This window comes from Sebastes umbrosus, chromosome 13 (genome assembly GCF_015220745.1).
Source record: "Sebastes umbrosus isolate fSebUmb1 chromosome 13, fSebUmb1.pri, whole genome shotgun sequence".
NCBI classification, from domain to species: domain Eukaryota; kingdom Metazoa; phylum Chordata; class Actinopteri; order Perciformes; family Sebastidae; genus Sebastes; species Sebastes umbrosus.
The window spans coordinates 31,726,647-31,743,146 of NC_051281.1; the positions used below are offsets into that span (position 1 = coordinate 31,726,647).

The window sequence follows — 16,500 nt, forward strand, 5'->3', positions numbered from 1 at the left end:
GCTCAATGTCCATGGTTGAGTAAATCTTCAGGAAAAAAACACACTTACTGAGTGGCGTATTATCCATTAAGTCTTCTTGACTGACTGAGGTTAGAGTGGGTGGGGGGTGGTTGGGATGTAATAACCCGCAGCTGGCTTTGCTGCGACGTGCTATCACACTGGCTGCCCGAGGAAAGCTATATTTAGTGGGTGCTAAGTAATAACTAAGTACAGTGAAATGATCCAGCTACGGTAATGATACAACAAGGTGACAACCAGATATCGGGGGACTTAATTACATTCGGGGCGGAAGCGAAAAGCCACAGTTGTCAGATCTCTGGTCTGTGTTTATTCGACGCTGGTGACTCGCTGTCACATTAACCCAAATCTAACAATATCTTAACGCTGCACTCGGCGTAGTTACAGAGCCACTTTAATTTGTGACCTTCTACTGTGTTTATCTGAAAGAAGAGCAAGCTTATTTTAGTGTAATACCGACCTCAGCATATACACAGGAAAAAACAGTGTGTATATAAAAATACTACTTGCTATAAATAATTAGTAAATATCTTCAATAGGGTTGATTGTCCATAGTTAATTGAGATTAATCACAAATTAATTGCACATTTGTTATCTGTTCAAAATGTACCTTAAACAAAGATTTGTCAAGTGTTTAATCCTCTTATCAACATGGGTATGGGCAAATTTGCTGCTTTATGCAAATGTGTATATTAATTATTAGTAATCAATTAACAACACAAAACAATGACAGATATTGTCCAGAAACCTGTTTAGCTGTAAAATGAGGAAGTTTGTGATCAGCTGAGGAAATACCAAGCACCACCCCCCAGCCAGAACAAACGTTCTCATTTTACAGCTGAACAGTACACTACAAGATGATTCTGAAAATATTTTAAACAAGAAATAGTCATTACAGTAACAGGATATGAATTCATATTTGATCAGCGCAGCCTAGTTTGACCATTTGATCGGAGTTTGCGAGTGATTGACAGCTGCCTCCGTTGAATGAACAGCCAATAGGAACGCTCTCTCTGAAATGACCTGTGATTGGTCAAAGTCTCCCTTCAGGCTAGATGTTCTAAAGCCTGAAAACAGAGCCATGAGGAGGAGCAGAAGTCTAGTTATCTCTCAGAACACTTGAATTATAATATGCTGAAAGGTTATTATGGAATTTTTGCCCAATGATGCTGCAACATTCTGCCTACTGCAGCTTTAACTTTGACAGCCCTAGTAGTTTTACCATTTTAATGCAATCTGCCTCTAACTAGACCAACATGTTTCCCCATCAAATTAAAGGGTAATAAGGAGGCCTAAAGCAACATTTGTGTAGCGTCTGAAGTACTTCAGGCCCACCACGAGGCTTTCACATTTCACTGACATTTAGATAGATAATGAGTAACAATCTCCCAGTCTTTAAATCCCCTTGTGAATCTTATGGCATTTAAGTCTATTTTTTCCCTCCTGTCTTTAAATATTTGATGAGGAGGATGCTATCTAGAGTGGATATTCCTGGCATTGGCTTTGACCACTTCATTATACCTGCTCTCTCCTTTACACTGACCCAGGTACAGTATGTTGCTCCAATACATTTGAGAGGCATAATTCAAAGTCAAGGCTAAGCCACTTGCTGTCAAACAGGCTTCAGGGACAGAGGTGAAAAGATCAGGACTTACAACACAGTACTGATTTTCTATCACTGACTGCTGTTCCCGTAATTGATGAAATTATGTGCATCAATTATTTACTTAATTAATGCAATTGTGCATTTGGTTCAATGCATATTTTATGTATTTTTCTGGATGACAATGTCACTTAGCAGCACTGAGGAAAAATCATTCTTCAGCTCTTGCCAAAATTCGGAGCCAAAACGTAGCAGCTCCTTGGATATAAATCTGTTTGTTACTTTTCATCGCCAGTATTTATCAGACTCTTTATGATAAACTACCAAATAACCACTAAAAACAAATATCTGTTGATCATTCTGCAGTTTTTTGCAGCTCTTTCTAGAAGCGACCTCCATGATGGTGTAATTCAGAATTCCCCCAGGTCAGGTCTACAGTACAGTGGCAGTTCACAGCTACCTCACCAACCTTCCACAGCTCACTGCCCATGGTCATCAGTGCAGCTGGTTACATATTCGATGTGACATCTCCTTCCATCTTCTAATGAATTTTTTATGTCTCTTCCTCTCCCGCTCACACGCAGACGGGCTCGTATCAGCCCCGTTCTGTAAAACTATGCTACTGTAAATGACGGCGTTGCCTTTGGAATCTGTGACCCTGCTGTCCTGCTATGCTAGGGATCACTTTACTGCAGGTTTCTCACTGATTGGATTGTCCACAGACGTTGTAATGCGCAGTGTTGGCGCATTCGCAAGATTATTACAATCACTGGATTGTCAAGATACAAACTCGGGCATGCAAGGAAGGGGAAAATCATGTCAAACATAAATATCCATGAAATTATTTTTCTGACAAGGAATCATGAACGTATGTCTAATCTTAGACGTCATTATACCAGCAACAGTCCAGTAAGGGATATGTTTTCTCATGCATCCCCTGTCTGGCGATATCGATTTCACAAAAAGACAAACTTCTGGATTTTACTCTCCTCTAAACTGACAGTTAGATGCCACACTTGTGCTGTGCATATCTCACCGTGTTATAATGCACTCAGGTATTGACAGCCTCATTGATTTTCAGGGCACCTGCAAAAGATCAGTGAAAGGGGAGTAATGTGATAATCTGCAGGCCCTAGACATGGTTTTACCTTGATGGAGAAATAACACATTTCTTCTGATCACCTTAGTTTTTATTTCTTCTAAACTCTTCACCCAGCTGACGAGGATTATGTAGTATGTAGGGCTGTCAATCGTATACAATTTTTAATCGCAATTGATCACATGATTGTCCATAGTTAATCGTGATTAATCGCAAGCATTTTATATCTGTTCAAAATGTACTTTAAAGGGAGATTTCCCAAGTGTTTAATCCTCTTATCAACATGGGAGTGGGAAAATATGCTGCTTTATGCAAATGTATGTACATATTTATTATTGGAAATCAATTAACAACACAAAAAAATGACAGATATTGTCCAGAAACCCTCACAGGTACTGCATTTAGCATAAAACAACATGCTCAAATCCTAACATGGCAAACTGCAGCCCAACAGGCAACAACAGCTGTCAGTGTGTCAGTGTGCTGACTTGACTATGACTTGCCCCAAACTGCATGTGATTATCATAAAGTGGGCATGTCTGTAAAGGGGAGACTCGTGGGTACCCATAGAACCCATTTACATTCACTGATCTGGAGGTCAGAGGTCAAGGGACCCCTTTGAGAATGGCCATGACAGTTTTTCCTCGCCAAAATTTAGCGCAAGTTTGGAGCGTTATTTAACCTCCTTCACGACAAGCTAGTATGACATGGTTGGTAATGATGGATTCCTTAATTTTTTTAATTACATATGATTTCATATCTTCACTTCAACTTTAAAATTGAGCCAACTACAGCATAAAAATCGCAAGTTGCGTTAATGTTGAAATTGGTGGCGATTCTAGTCTGGCATTAGAAAAACAGATATGGTAAGAGGTAAAGTTGAGGATGTTTATATGATGTGGAAACCTTTCATACATTTTATGAATGGCTTGACTGTAGATCCTTGTGATCAGATAAGGATTGGTTCTACAACCGTCACTCCAATGTAGCTTGTAATTTGTATCATTACTGGAGCAGGATGGTTGTGAATAGGGAGATAGAATAGGATGATGACTGAACTGTACACAGATTTGTTTAATTGATTATATGTACATGTGTTTTTGTATGTGTATATACTGCGTGTGCGTATATGTGTATGCATGTATATATGTATACAGTATATATATGTATATATATATATATATATATACATATATATACATATATATAGATAGACTTTTTTATTTTATTCTTTTTAATTAAATTTTTTTTTAATTACATTTTTTTACTTGTGTATATTCTTTTTATTTATTTATCTATTTTTTGTATATAATATGTTTTTCCTGTATCTATACTGGCTTGTTTTATATTAATATTAGGTTTGTTAAGTTTCTTTGTACCGAGAATGTTATTATTGTTGACGTTTGTGAATGTTTGTTCTGTTGTTTCAAAATGAACAAAAAAACAATAAATATACTATTGAAAAGAAATTGGTGGCGTTAAAATCAATTTGCGTTAACTTTGACAGCCCTAGTAGTATGTGCTGTATACAAATATTTTGACGGCTGAGTCACGTGGCGAAGGCTGTGTCGCGTGGTGGAGGCTGTGTCGCGTGGCGGAGGCTGTGTCGCGTGGCGGAGGCTGTGTCGCGTGGCGGCTGCGTGATTGACGCGTCGGGTGTTCACACCAGCTGCATTTTAGCTGCGTTCCAGCTGCTGCAGCTGCTGCTGTCAGCCCTTTCTTTCTACATAGAGCTTGCCTTTCATAACGTCCATTTAATTTCATTATAAATATCATTTATATTCATTTTAGACAGAGAAAGGTTAAGAAACATGTGGTAATTTGTAAATAATAGTAATAATCCACAATTAAAACCCGGTACTATATTCATTCATTGAACTCTCTAAGTCACTGCATGTTCCACATCACTGTCCAGCACATATTTCAGAATAAAAGCCTTGTGTTAACAAATGAAGGGACTCTGTCCACAGAAAAAAACGCTTGAGGGCTTTTATTTTGAAATGAAAGCAGGAATTGTGTTGATTTAAAAACAAGTCTTTACTTTCTTTCATCTCCGTAACATATTCTACAGATAGAGCCAGACAGCCGCCACGCGCTCCTGACGTTCCTGATGTGGATGAGGCTTTAGTCCGAATGGAGCATTTTCTGATTAAGACACGTAGGATATGCCGATGTTATTCGGGTTCAAGGAGCATTCTTTCAACACATATACAGGGCATTCAGAATATGTGTCTCAGTTGCCTGTTTACGCCGTCGAAGTCTATTCTCGTGCACAGCTGTTAAAAGAATAGCTTGAAGAACACGGTTTTGCAAAACTTGCAGAAGGGCACACTACGGGAGCAACATGACTGCAGTTGCAATAAAGAGAGAGTTAAGTTATTTAAAGGCTCCATATTGTTCAGACCTGCCATTAACATGCGTCTTGGGTGATCCGATCACAAGTGGACAGCTCTGAGTACGTCTGTTCACACCTGGCATTAGAATGCGTCTCCAGTGACCACTTGTGATCTGATCTCACTGCCCCGCTCTATATGCAAATAAACACGTAGTAAACACACGGCTAATACAGCAGACATTGTGATGTAATATTACAGGAATGTCAGTAGTAATATTCTACATATTAGTGAATTTGTGTACGTTTTTATTGTCAGGACAATATTGATTCATATTTGATCAGCACTGCCTAGTTTGACCGTTTGATCAGAGTTGGCGAGTGATTGACAGCTGCCTCCATTGAATGAACAGCCAATAGGAACGCTCTCTCTCTCTGAAATGACCTGTGATTGGTCAAAGTCTCCCATCACAGGCTAGATGTTGTAAAGTCTGAAAACAGAGCCATGAGGAGGAGCAGAAGTCTAGTTTTCTCTCAGAACACTTGAATTACAATATGCTGAAAGGTTATTATGGAATTTTTGCCCAATGATGCCAAAAATATTCTGATTATTGCCACTTTAATTATAAGGCTTCATAAAAAAAAGTGAACTAAATTAATTATTACATTTTCAGTGAATGGATTTACAAAAAGAAAAAAATGCGCCACATACGGCATGTGACCACTGTGCCAGTGCTCCCTCTCCTGTCACGTCTGAATAAAGCCATAATGAACATTAATGGAGAGCTATGTTTGATCATGTATTCCATGTCTGAAAATGAGAAAAAAGGGCTACAGACATTGTCAAGCCTATTCAGATTAACATTTGACAAGGGATCTTGAGCAGAAGGAGAGGAGATGGCAGAAAAAATGACTTCAATCTACTACTAACTACTAGTGTTCCCTGGAAACCCACCGTCTGACTGCTGCCATTACTCTGTATGTACGCCTGCATGGGTTTTCTCCCACATCCCAAACACATGCAGACTAGGTGAACTGAAAATACTCCAGTGCCCACGGGCGTAAATGTGAGTGTCGGTCTACGTGTGTTATAGACTGCCCACCTGTCCGGGGCGTACTTCCGCCTCTTGTCCAATGCATGCTTGGACAGGCTCCCGCTGCCCGCCACCCCGAACAGCAGTTTAGGAATGGAGGTATCATTTTCCTCTCGGACACTTTCTTTTCACAGCGAAGCCAAGTCACTGTAAAAGCTTGTGAACATCACAAAGAAAAACCCAGAGTTTCACAGTAATACATAAAACCCCCACACCTCCCACAGCTGGCGGCCCCTGAGAATTCCCCCCATCCCTCACAAAATCCACCTTTCAGCAAGTCGCCGAGCTGTGTTTGCTGACAAAAAGAACAACGGAAAAGTACTGCTTCTTTTGCTCTGTTCTTGATGTAACAGTATAACCGCTGTTTCCTTCACTTCCCTGTGCAGAATGAGGAGTGGAGTGGTGATGTGCCTTTCATTCCTCAACCTGACAGTTCACCATTGATCATTTATCAAGCTGGGTGCTTGCCAGAGCCATCGATTGGGGGGGGGAATAAAATAAGACTTGTGGAAGTGAAGTATGCTCCTTAGTGAACATACGAGCAACAACGCCTGATGAAATTTCACACTTTGTTCTTCTTCTCTGCTCAGTGCTGTTGATGAGCGCTGTAGGGGAATGCTAAATGTGCTGGACGTGGCAGAAGGGAATTGATTATGTGGGTGTGTGTGTGAGAGCTTGTGAATGTGAACACATGCCTGCATGTGTCATCATGTGTCCCTGCCTTTGTGCATGTGTGGCTCGTTTGACCGTACATGAGTAATTCTCAAACTCCAGCTGACTGAAGCCTTTTTTCCAGTGAGGCGGCCGGGTCTCTGCCAGGTCTGCAGAGGAGCAGGCAGTGATATTGTGCCGGGGTTAAGTGGCCTAGAATCTAATCACTCTAATGTCTGTTGCAGCCCTAAATCACACTCACTGGCTGGACCGCAACGCTCCGTCTGTCCTTCAAAAAAGGGTAGCTTTCCACGACTCCTTCCATATTGTAATTATTTCAACTGGATATGAGCTATTGCACTTACTGGCTGGGGCAAGGCACCGGCTGCTTACTCTCTCATTGGCTGCCTGGACACCTCTGTGCCGCCTCCCATTGGCTGCCTAGAGGAGAGTGGGAGGAGAGCTCACCCCATCCTCCCCCTGTGGCAGAGCGTGTAAATGTAAAGACTCTTTCTCTGCCTATTATCTGAGTGACTCTGGGTTTTGGTGTCTGCCTCCGAGCGCGTGTGTGTGTGTGTGTGTGTATGTTGGAGGGAGAAAAGAGATAAAGAGAGAGAGAGTAAAGGGAGGGAGAGGCAAGCAGCGTTTCTTCTCCCCCCTTTAGCCTCCCTGTCTCCCTGCTCCCTGTCACTCCATCCTTCCTCCCCTCTCCTGGACCACCCTCCAGCCCTGCTTCAAGCCGGACCGAGACCCCCCCTACCACCCAGACCACCCCGGGACCCTTTGACTCTCCTCACTTCTCCGTCCCACCAACCAAAACCTCTGAGCAGGTAAGACTCTGCTTATTTCAGCCGGCACTGATGCTTTAAAAAGTACTTCCCGCCTCTCCTTCTGCTTTTGTTGTTGTTTTCTTTCCACTCTCTGTTCTCTCTGTTCTCTCTGTTCTCTCTGTTCTCTCTGGCTTCTCCGCCTTTCCTCTATGCATATTTCAAGTTTTCCCTGCAGCACTTCTGTCCCTCTCAGACAAGTGACACAGTTGCAGGAGATGATATCAGCGAGGTCACTGTATTTCTCTTCTTCCTCTGATATTCAGCCCTGATATCAACATCCCCCCCCTCTCTCTAACCCACAATCGCTTCATCTCCTCTGCTCATGTCTTTTGCAATCTCATACCCTCCTGCTTTAAGCGGTCGCAAATTCAGTGGGAAAGTGAGTCAAGTCTTTTATTTCTAAGTCTGCCCGGAGCACAAGTTGACAAGGACAACATGCTGTATTTTGGTTATGGAAAATGCATCTCTAATTCATTTTTCAAAAGTCTTTCTGTTAGTTGGTGATGGCTATTTATAGGCGCTGACGCGCCAGGCACACGTGCTTTCGCTAGGCCACTTCCCTGATGCCGGGACAGAACACAGGACTGTCCACTGGCTCCAGAACGCATGACATTGCACAAAGTGTAATGACTTTACAAGGCAGTGACTTGCTTGATTGAATCAAGCAATCCTTCCAGCAAGAGAAGTCCAATATTAACATGGCCCATAAAGCATTCCTGGCAACAGCAGAGGAGACAAAAAAAAACTGCTTAGTTCTCCATCCGCACATCCTGTACTTTACCAGGAAGGGGAAGTGGAGTGTGTGTGTGTGTGTGTGTGTGTGTGTGCGTGTGTGTGTGTGTGTGTGTGTGTGTGAGGGAGACAGAGATACTGCTAAAGTGCTTGAGACATCAATACTGTCAGCCAGGAGTTTTTAAAGCCACTCTATCATATCTGAAAATTGGACCTTACAACAATGTCAACAGCTGAGGAAATGCTTCTCTCGGTGGGGTGTTTTGTTTCTTTGGAGGGTTTTTGAGAGGAGGTGGGTGTTTACATGTTTAAATGTGAGGAGCAAAGGTGCATGAAAACAGATGTTTTTAATCACATATTATTATATCATCATATCATATCAATTTGTAAATATCACTTAAAAAAAACAAAAAATATCTACAAAATAGGGCTGTCAAAGTTAACACCATAACACAATAACATGTTAACGCAAATTTGTTTTAACTCCACTAACTTCTTTAACACATTAACACAATCTATATTCCAGAGGTTGTAGCGGGCTCAGTTTTAAAGCAAGAGTGAAGATGCTGGCATCATATGGAACTAAAAAAACCTGGGGTATCCAATGGTACCAATCATGTCATACTAAGTTGTCAAAAAGGAGGCTAAATAACTCTCCAAACTTGCGCTAAATTGGAAATCGGAAAAACTGGCATGGCTAATTTCAAAGGGGTCCCTTGACATCTGACCTCCAGATCAGTGAATGTAAATGTGTTCTATGGGTACCCACGAGTCTCCCCTTTACAGACATGCCCACTTTGTCATAATCACATGCAGTTTGGGGCAAGTCATAGTCAAGTCAGCACACTGACACACTGACAGCTGTTGTTGCCTGTTGGGCTGCAGTTTGACATGTTATGATTGGAGCATATTTTTATGCTAAATATCATGCTAAACATCTGTGAGGGTTTCTGGACAATATCTGTCATTGTTTTGTGTTAATTGATTTCCAATAATAAATATATATATACATTTGCATAAAGCAGCATATTTGCCCACTCCCATGTTGATAAGAGTATTAAATACTTGACAATTCTCTTTTTAAGGTACATTATGAACAGATACAAAATATGTGTTATTAATTTGTGATTAATCGCAATTAATACTTGAAATCAATTGACAGCCCTACTACAAAGCTATGACTGTTCATTTTATTCTTTCAAAGTCTTCAGATAATTCAATTTAAAAGAACGACGTTATTATGATCCAATCACAGGTCGGGTCTCCTGCCTTATTGAAGGCATTTATATTTCTTATAGTATTTTCATGATGCAATCATATTAAGTTTGCCTGCGACTTTCAACTTTAAAACAAACAAACTGGCCTTCTCTATCAGTTTGACCTTTCTTTCTGTGATAATTATTTTCTAATTTACACAAAAAGAGCATCTGTGACAAAGCATCTTGGGAACGAGGGTCTTCCCAACAGGGCTGCCTCGAGGGAGAGCAGCTTTCACTGAAAGGCTTTTAGTTTGTGTGGAACAACTGAATGAAAAGAACGGAAATCCTTGACACTTAAAATCTAACTCTGAACGTCATTTTGAATTCGGCATATTTATGATGTTTTTTGACCATAAATCAGTCAGTGAAGAGCGTATTTATTCATGATGTTGTTGGCATGCATTCAGGTGTTGGGTTGTTGATTAGCACGTGTAAATTAGGTGTCTTTACTTCATGAAGAAACATGCAGGTGTTTGTCTGCTCTACCCCACAGATGCTCAGCTGGCTGTAGGCCAAATGCTTCAGCAAAGTCACAACTGCTCATCCTCCATGTATTATCCCAGACTCTAATTCCCACGTATCATCACAAAGAGCATGTTGATAGAGGCCTTTAAACCTTAATAGAGTCCAAGCTGCATTCAAAGTTATATTGCTCGTTGAACAGAAATACTAATTAAAGAGATAGTTTGGATTATTTGAAGTCAGTGTATGAAGTAAAACCCCATATAGTCAGTGTATGAAGTGCTACAGGAATAAGTCCTAAAACCTGGAAATGACTTAGCATTTTAGCACTTCCGGTTCCTTCGTCTGGATGTCAATGTTTTTTTTAGTTAGATGCCTGAAATAAGGTCTCTGGTTAAGACAAGCTGAGGACATTTTAACATTTTGTTCTACAATATAAAATATGGTTATATTACCTCACTTCAAATTATCCAAACTATCCCTTTAAGGTGAAAAATTAAGGTCACCAATAAAAGCAAACTCAAACTCGGCAGATTGACATTAGTGTATTGCGTCAAGCACTCAGCTGTATTTTGTGAATGACATATTTCCATGAATGAACGGCTGACGTATAGTCTCAAGGGAAAATGATTTCTTAGTTTCTGAGAAAGGCTCTTTCTTCTATTCAGGTCTGTGAAAACTTAAATGTCACAAACCTTAACCATCTTCTGAAATTGACTAATATCTTTAAATCACTATAAAGTGCAGGTTTAGTCAAAGTTTAGGATAATGTAGGTATAAAGGTCATTGAGAGAACTAAATAACTATGAATGGTAATAAAATGGCTTTGCTGTTTTTTATTTTCACCACATCAGCTCTTATGCAGCCATATTTAATGCACTTACTGCACGTCAACCCTTTCAGTGTAAGCTCTCATAAGAATGCATACATAAAATTCCTTGTAGAATGACATATTTATGAGCCTTGGTGATGTGTTTGCACACTCCTGCTTGTGCACTTGCATGCCTTCATAAGCCACTGCTTGAAGCTTAAGTTGAGCTGCATGCAGTTAATGCAGACAATGAGCGTAGCTCACCATGTCAGACCAGTTTTACACTTTCACGTCACATACTGCCACAGATGTCAGTCTGGGGCACTAGGTGTTGTGAAGGTTGGGGAATTGAGTTGAGCAAAACACGCTAATGAAGTCGTTGAAGTGGCAGCATATGAAATGTGAGTGGACAGGCTTTTGTTTTTTTGAATAACGTCATTGAGAAAAGACGGGGATGAAGCAGAGGATACCACTCACAGGTTGATCATGGGCTAGTTGCTTATTATTCAATGAATGCTCAGTAATTATACATTAATGCATAGATTCTCTATAAACGTCTGCCTCAAAATTCACTTTCAGTGTGCTCCTGTTTCCATGGCTAATTTGTCATTTTGAACAACCACACTATAAAAAGATGGATCACATGTATCCAGTATATTCAGTAAGCCCTGCTTCCTTCTATGTAAAGCCAATGCTCTGCAAGCAGCTGGCCCTTTGTGCCTTGGCCCATTCGAGCCGTTCCGGATCTCCCGCTGGCCTGGCTCAGGGCACAGAGTGTGCCGGGAGTTGCCTGGGTAGGGACGGGCTCAGTGTGGAAAAGGCCACTGACACCGACTGGCTGCTGTTTTGGTAGCTGTCACAGAATGATGGACGCAGACAAAAGGTCTGCAGAGGAATTCCTGTTTGGTCTGATGGGTGCTGATTTAGAGATAATATAATGGAAAACTAACTGTACGCTGGCATCTACGTTTTACAAAAAGAATTATATAGAATTACTTTTCAATGGGCTAAATTAACGTTTCATGCTGTGTATGAATTCAAATTTGTTGAACTGAAATTGTAATAGTGTTTGACACATTCATTATTAAACCTAGATTGTTTAGACATTACACATATTAAAATATTATGATGCTGCAAAATGAGTACAAGTGAAATGTCATTAGGACCATGTTGTGGTCATAAATAATCTTAAAAAATGAAAAAAAAGTTTTTAAAATATGACCACAGTTCAGAAAAGAACTACATGAAACTCTCTTATTTGAGAGTTGTTGTGGTAAACAAAGAGCATCATTTAAAGCACAAGTTCAAACTTAATGGTTGATTATTTTTATATAATTTGATTACAAAAATCTGGGAATGTATCAGCTTTTTATTTTGAATATTAGAGCGTTTGAAAATTAGATTAAAGAGTCAAAACAAAACCTGATTTGAATTTTATTGGCTTTTTAATTACTTTAAGGTTGCTTACCGTTCCGTTCGCCTTTCCAGTGAGTCATACAGCAATTTTTGCACACAAGAGACTCAATTATTAATATTTATTTCTAGATCTTTCTATCGGATTCAATTTATTATTATTTCATACCAGGTGCTGGACTTTTTCAAATGCTTTTCAGTTATTACTTTTTATCTAATCATACTTAGTGAATTTTCATAGTCAGACTGACATTTCTATTAGTCACCTGTCAAATAACTTTTGATAACTGGCAGCTGCTGTAGCTGCTTTGAGCACTCGTTTACCCCTCCTCGGTTCTTTCAGTAAGATCATAATTAACATAGCACATAACTTCGCAAAGTACTCAAAGCTAGAATCTGTAGGTTCTGTAAATCTCTGAACATTTCAGTGGTATCAAAAAATCTGTTGTGGAAACTGCTCAGAAACCTCCTTATTGTCAATCTACCTTGGAAAGTCATCCATCCTCTGAATGCTCTAGGTCTCTAGTTTGATCCATCCATCCTCTGAATGCTCTAGGTCTCTAGTTTGATCCATCCATCCTCTGAATGCTCTAGGTCTCTAGTTTGATCCATCCATCCATCCTCTGAATGCTCTAGGTCTCTAGTTTGATCCATCCATCCTCTGAATGCTCTAGGTCTCTAGTTTGATCCATCCATCCATCCTCTGAATGCTCTAGGTCTCTAGTTTGATCCATCATCCTCTGAATGCTCTAGGTCTCTAGTCTGATCCATCCATCCTCTGAATGCTCTAGGTCTCTAGTTTGATCCACCCATCCTCTGAATGCTCTAGGTCTCTAGTTTGATCCATCCATCCTCTGAATGCTCAAGGTCTCTAGTTTGATCCATCCATCCTCTGAATGCTCTAGGTCTCTAGTTTGATCCACCCATCCTCTGAATGCTCTAGGTCTCTAGTTTGATCCACCCATCCTCTGAATGCTCTAGGTCTCTTGTCTGATCCATCCATCCTCTGAATGCTCTAGGTCTCTAGTTTGATCCACCCATCCTCTGAATGCTCTAGGTCTCTAGTTTGATCCATCCATCCTTTGAATGCTCTACGTCTCCAGTTTGATCCATCCATCCTCTGAATGCTCTAGGTCTCTAGTCTGATCCATCCATCCTCTGAATGCTCTAGGTCTCTAGTTTGTGGCTGTAAAGTTTCATGAGGCTGTGATTATCCTAGAGGTCACCACAGGTCATTTTATACAGGGAGGTCAAATTTCAAAAAATGGTCTCACTACAATGAAATGTCTACTGTGGAGACTAACATCATCACACCTGAATACAATTGGGATACCCAATGTATGTAATTCCAAAACTGTATAGGGACCCCAGTAAACTGGAATATTCAAACACATCATTTTAGAATAGGTGAAAATAAGACATTTATACTGGATTAAAAAAAACTGCATGTTTTTGCCCAAAACAGCCGGGTACTGAGGCCACCCATAGAACGCATTTTCATACCCATATCTTGAAGTCAAAGGTCAAGGCACTCCTTTGAAAATGGCAATGTCAGTTTTACCTCGCCAAAATTTAGCGTAATTTTGGAATGTTATGTATCCTCCTTCCTGACAAGCTAGCATGACGTGGTTGGTACCGATGGATTCTTTAGGTTTTCATATGAAATGTGCAGCTTCACTCGAGCTCTAAAAGTGAACCTGCGACAGCTTCCGAACGACAATAAAGTTGGTCAGGATCGCAGGTCTCAGAGGGTTAATGTTTTAGTCTAAATCTTTTAGACACATTGCACAGCATGTACGTTTAGATTGATGCAGACATGGTATAATCCTGCTGAATCAGTTGTCAGTCTTGTTTTTACACCATATTCTTTTGACATGTGAAATGTGACCACCTGATCAATTACAAAGACCACCTGATTAAGCACAGCATATAAGGGCCGTTAAATTAAAATCAAAATTAAAAAGGGTTCGCCACCTACGGTCAAGGCTGGATTAAGACCTCCATGGAACCCTGGTTGTTAAAGTTCAAAGGCTCCCCCAGCCCACCCACCTTCAACGATCACACCATCAGTAGCACAGTAGCGTATTATTATGCAGAATGGTCTGGCTGGTGAAACCAGAAGTCAACCTTGATGTATTTGTCATGTAACTTACGTACTTAAGTGATGCCTTGCGCATGTAACCAGCGGAAAATGACACGTGTTGCTGGACATTCACAAGAAAACAAACTTAAAAAGAGGAATAACTTTTTTGCAAGATATCATACAAACTGTTGAATGGCAATATGTTGTATTATGTGACTACTCAGCATTAAAGCACATTATTTATTCTTAAATGGGACATATCGTGCTCATTTTCAGGTTCAAACTTGTATTTTGGGTTTCTACTAGAACATGTTTACATGCTGTAGGGGTCAAAAAACACATTGTTTTGCTCATACTGTCCGTCTGAATATACCTGTATTCACCCTCTGACTGAAATGCTTGTTTTAGCACTGTACTGTTGTGATTGATTTAATAATTCAATTAAATATTTGAATTGATTGACAGCCCTGTTAGCAATATTGAATCATAACCCCTCTATCATGACACTTAATGTATCACAAGATTCTTGCCAATAATAATAATAATAATAATAATAATAATAATAATAATAATACATTTTATTTAGTGGTGCCTTTCAAGACACCCAAGGACACCTTACAAAGATAAAATTCCACTCAAACAGATAAAAACAGCCAGACATGACAGAGACACATTTATGCAGACACATGTGATGGACTGATGGACAGACTACAGTTCCATAGCCTGGGAGCAGAGCAGCTGAACGCCCTAGCTCCCATGGTGCTGAGGCGTGAGGTGGGGGTGGTCAGAAGACCAGCTGAAGATGAGCGGAGGGAACGGGAGGGGGTGTACTCCTGAAGGAGGTCTGTGAGGTAGGTGGGGGCGAGGTTATGGAGGGCTTTGTACGTGAGCAGAAGGTTTTTGAAGTTGATCCGGTGTTGAACAGTGAGCCAGTGTAGTTGGATGAGGATGGGGGTGATGTGGTCGGAGGATCTGGTGCGGATGATGATCTGGGCGGCAGAGTTCTGAATGATTTGAAGTCTGTTGAGCAGTTTGGTGGGAAGGCCAGAGTAATCAATCCGGGATGTAACAAATGCGTGGACCAAGATTTCTGTGCTGGAATGAGACGGGGATGAGCGGAGTCTGGAGATGTTGCGGAGGTGGAAGAAAACAGTCTGGGTGACGTTTTTTATGTGGCATGCCTTTGCACCTCATCATGATGGAAATTATGAGAGGGTGATGTGGAGAGGTTGTTTTTGGAGCCGATGAGCAGGGCCTCGGTTTTATTGCCATTGAGCTTTAAAAAGTTCCTGCACATCCAGCTACTGATGTGTTGTAGGCAGGTGGCGAGGGAGGTGGGTGGCAGGGCAGCAGTGGGTGTAGTTGAAATGTAGACCTCTGTATCGTTGGCATAACAGTGAAAGTGGACATCATGATGACGGAGGATAGCGCCAAGGGGAAGGAGGTAAATTATGAATAGTATTGGACCCAATACTGACCCCTGGGGGACACCCAGTGAAACAGTAGAACACCTTGACCTGTGGTTGCTCAGTTGTACATATTGTTGTCTGTCGTGAGATATGAGGAAAACCATGTGAGTGCAACACCAGTGATTGCTATATCAGCCAGACGCTTGATGAGTAGTGGGTGGGAGATGGTGTCAAAGTCAGCAGTGAGATCAAGATCAATACACAGCCCTAATCCTCATACAGTGGTTCTTATATCTTACGAAAAGTTATTCCTCATTTTTCATTCGTTTTCTACAAATGTCGAGCAACATGTGTCAATTTCTGCATGTTGCATGCATACAGTCTTTTCAAAATAAACATCCGTCGTCACAGGAAAACTACTTGGTTAGGTTTATGAAAAGATTGTGGTTTGGTTTAAAATAACTACAGAAGTGGTGTAACTTAAATACGGAAGTTATGTGACAAATTCATCAACGTTGACTTCTGGCCTCACAAGGGAAATGAACAGCGGTCTCCTTTGCGAAAGTCCGGTCTTTTTTCATCCATCCAACCCAACCTCCTCCCTGTGTGGCATTTGTCGTTCTTTATAATTTCCTGGTTCACAATTACGTGGATTAAATATGCATGGATTTTGTCGGATACAAAACAATTACAGTGCAGTACTT

At 40.7% G+C, this 16,500-nt stretch overlaps 1 protein-coding gene across 1 annotated transcript in view; it reads left to right on the forward strand.

The window, feature by feature from the left end:
• Positions 1-7,307: 7,307 nt before the first annotated feature.
• pcbp3 (poly(rC) binding protein 3) overlaps positions 7,308-16,500 on the forward strand; it is a 157,801-nt gene continuing 148,608 nt past the window's right edge. The window contains exon 1 of the mRNA XM_037789616.1: positions 7,308-7,627. The gene's annotated coding sequence lies outside the window, so the exon portion shown is untranslated. The remainder of the gene's footprint in view (positions 7,628-16,500) is intronic.